Genomic DNA, 3,754 nt, shown 5'->3' on the forward strand with positions numbered 1-3,754 from the left:
GGGGCCCCTCCCTGGGATCTACCTGGGCCCCTCGCCCCTCCACCTATGAGTAGAATAGTTTGGCCCTGATAAGGATTGAGGATCGTGCCGACGACCCTGCGTCCAAATTTTAGGAGAATTTCGCTGGAATCGCACCGCATGTACAGCGAAATTCGCTACCGTCCAGAAGCCGAATGAATGACTCGCTCACCAAGCGCTCACTACAATCGCCCCAAACTGAAATAGTTTGAATGGCACTCCACTTGCCGCGCGGCCCCGCGCCCCCCTCCACTGGCCCGCAAGAGAGAAGCGCATCTAGCGAAGAGAGAGAAGGAAGGTGAGGGGCGAGGGGCGGACGATGGGAGGGGGCAGAGTCTGGTGCCCAGCCCCCACCATATCTTTTTAGCCAACCTCTGAAAGAAAAACTCGGCTCAGCAAACATCAGTGCAACGCAGTGCGCGGTTTCATTTACTAAATGGAGATGTTGGTAGGGGTGAAAATAACGCCAATGAATGGCAGTTGATTTGAATAAGATGTTGCAGTATTTTCCCGTTCGCGGTATAATTTCTGAATGTTGGTAGAAGAACAGACTCGGAGCTGTCTGCTGCCCGGCCGGCAGTCGCTGCTCCTCCGTCGCCGTGGCTGGGCGGCTGGTTCGGTTGGGCGCATCCTTTCCTTTCATTTTGGCCCGTCCCCCTAGTCCCCCGTGGCGTCCCACGGCGTCGCGTCCCGCCCCGTTCCGGTGAGGTGACTGTGTTCGGCCCCAGCGACGTGGACACGCCTGCTGTCAGCGAGCAGAGAGCAGCCCGACCCAGAGTCCTGGACCTTGTCGACGCTGGAGAGGCTGGAGCCTGGAGCACGAGGACCTCCTACCTCCTGTGAGCTCGGCATTCTGGAGAAGGCGTTACCTGACCCTGACGCCCCCATTGGGGTATTCAGCTAAAGCAGCCGCTCGTTTCCGCCCCCTCCGTCCGTCCAAAAGATTCACTTCATCCATTTGATCATCAATCTTTGTGTGCTCGTATTGGCATTGAAGTAAACCCAAGACATACGTGTTAGAAAAGTCGGCAGTCTAAAGACATACTATTTCATTGAACATTTCGACGTTGTTAAACTGTAAACGTGCATAAGTGAGGTTATGGTGTCAAGTTCTATCGAAAAATGCCCGTCTCACAACATTTTACCCCCTCCTCTGAAAATGTATTTTCAAAGCGTACTGAAAAGAGAACTTGGATGGTCGAACGTCACGGACGTAGGAGCGTTGGGCTTATCTGACGCCCCCCTTGACCACCTTGCCTGCCGCTGTCGCCGCGCCACCTGTGCGCTGCGCGGGGCGCTCCGTGACACGGCGATTAGAGCCCATCATGTCCAGGACGCACCTCGGCCGAAGGCGTGACGTGACGCGCGGCACGACGCGCTTCGGCCCGCGGCGCCCGGGCTCGCGGCGCGCGGGCCGCGGGGGTCAAGTGGCGGCGCCCGCGGCGCCTCGGCCGACGAGGGCTACGCCCATGAGCAGGACGCCGCCGGGGGTCAGCGCGCGCGGACAACGCCCCCCTCGGGGCCCTTGGTGGCGCATGGCGGCCCCACGCCGCCGTAGAGCGCCGACAGGCGGCGGCTGCCCAACTTCCATGGGCGATGCGATACGGACGGCTGTTTGTTATGTAAATGCCTTCGTCGTCGTCGTAGGGCCGAGCGAGCGGTGGCAGCGGGTGGCGGAGGGCGCCGAGCCGGCTGCCTTCTGCCTCTGCTGCTGCCGCTGCTGCCCCGCGGAGGTGTGGAGGCTGGAGCCGGAGGGGCCCGGCGGCGCAGGTGATGTAACCGGCCCTGGCGAGGCCCAGAGGAGAGGTCCACCCATCTGCTGGAAGCTGCGGCCGACTCCAGCGGCTGGAGGAAAGGGTATCCCCGCCATGTCCGTGGCCAGCCGGGCCGTGGGCTGGGCTCGGCTAGCTCCGGCTGCTCCGGCTTGGCTCCGGCCGGCGCACAGGTTGTTGGACCTCGACCCTCAGCTCGGCGCTCTGGAGCTAGCTCTGGAGTCGCTGGAGAAACATGCGGCCGGCCGGTAACGGTTCCACGCCCACCGCCTCGCCGGGCTTGTGTGGCGCCCATGGGCGTCCTAGGCTGCGGCTAGTGGGCCGCCTGAGAAGTAGGCAATTTGTGTCACGTGAACCCTGTGTGCGTTCCTGGACTCCTGGCCCTCGTGGGCGCCCTAGAAGTGCGCCCCTCTGCGTCATGGCCCTCGTGGGCGCCCTAGGATTGCGCCCCTCTGCTTATGGCCCCCATGGCTCGCCGAGTCGGGGCTTATCCGTAATCCTCAACAAAAACAATGGCGCTTGCGGCGCGCTAGTTTGGATTAGAAAGACGTAGGCCGGCGGCGCGTCGGGTGACCAGGTGGCTCGATTAGTTGGTTACAGCCATTTGCCGAACGCTCCCTCCGCGCTCTTACGTTATCTCCCCGGCGTCGGTCTGCCGCGGTGTATGTACCGCGTTTGTGGCGGCACAGGTAGATCTGTGATACATCTGATAAATGCCGGCTAGAGCGTAGCGAGATAATCGCCATCTAAAGCATAGCGCGCTACAAATACCACGATATCGCGAAATATCCGTTGACTGATTGGTCCCACCCTAGTCCCACCCCCACCCTCTTCCGTACACTTGGACTGTTCCGAACGCGAGCGGGGAAGGCTGACCATGACGCCTTGCGGCCGCGCAACCCGCACTCGAGCGTGCTGGGAGGTTTGCCTAACCTCTCACGACGCAGCACGCCCCGAGCGAGTAGGCGACCCGCGCTCGAGCGTGCTGGGAGGTTTGCCTATACCCTCTCACGATGCAGCACGCCCCGAGCGGGTAGGCGACCCGTTCGCACGCGTGGATGCGGTACAGTCTAACTTGAAAGGTGGGCTGGATCTGGATCGCCAGGGCGGGCCGAGCCATTCAGACAACTCAGGAATCATCGACGTATCGAGGTGATATCGATCGATAGATTTCGGTGTGAATGAGGGCGCGAGGGCGCGTAAGGAGTGTCGGGCCCGGGCCGGGGAGTCTGCGCGCGGGGTGCGTCGTGCGAGGGTGCGGGCGGGTCTGACCACCTGGACTACGTGATTGTAGTAGTCACACCCCTCCGCCCGTCTTTCCAAGGCCTCGGCCCGGCATTCGAGTGTCGCGTGCCTTCTACAACACCACCACCACCACCTGTTCACATCGACCTGTTAACCGCATCTAGCCCGTGTCCGCGCCCCTCCAAGGTCCGCGCGGCGCGCGAGATTGAAAGAAAAACGGGCAACGTGTGTATGTGCGTTCAAATTTCACCATGTACATGGCGTTGCGACGTCGCCGCGCCAACCCGTTCCCCTCTGTCTAGCTAGTGCCCGGTTTGAGCCCGTCGCCGCGGCCGCGCCCCACCTATCAACGGGGCGTCCATGACGCGGCGGCCCTGCGAGTCCGCGCCGCACCCCGTCCGTCTTCTAAACCGCGCTCGATACCAATACGTGCGGTCCGTAACAATGGATGGGGCGCACGTATTTCGTCCCTTTTTACGGCCGCGGTGTGCGGGGCGCGGTGGTGGTGGTGGTGGTTTGTGGTAGTGGTGGTTGGTGTTGGTGGTGGTCGTTTGTGGTGGTGCTGAGGCCACCGGGCAGCGGCGGCGTGGTGGCCGGGGCCGGCGGTGGCACCCTACACCCTCCGCCCAGTCAGCTGTGTCAGCTGGTGGGCTTAGGTTACTCGCCGCTGGGGGGGACGGTCGTCGTGACGGGGGCCTGTCACTCTCTCTCTCTGGCCC

This window comes from Frankliniella occidentalis, unplaced genomic scaffold (genome assembly GCF_000697945.3).
Source record: "Frankliniella occidentalis isolate FOCC.00 unplaced genomic scaffold, Focc_3.1 Scaffold22, whole genome shotgun sequence".
Classification (NCBI taxonomy): Eukaryota; Metazoa; Arthropoda; class Insecta; order Thysanoptera; family Thripidae; genus Frankliniella; species Frankliniella occidentalis.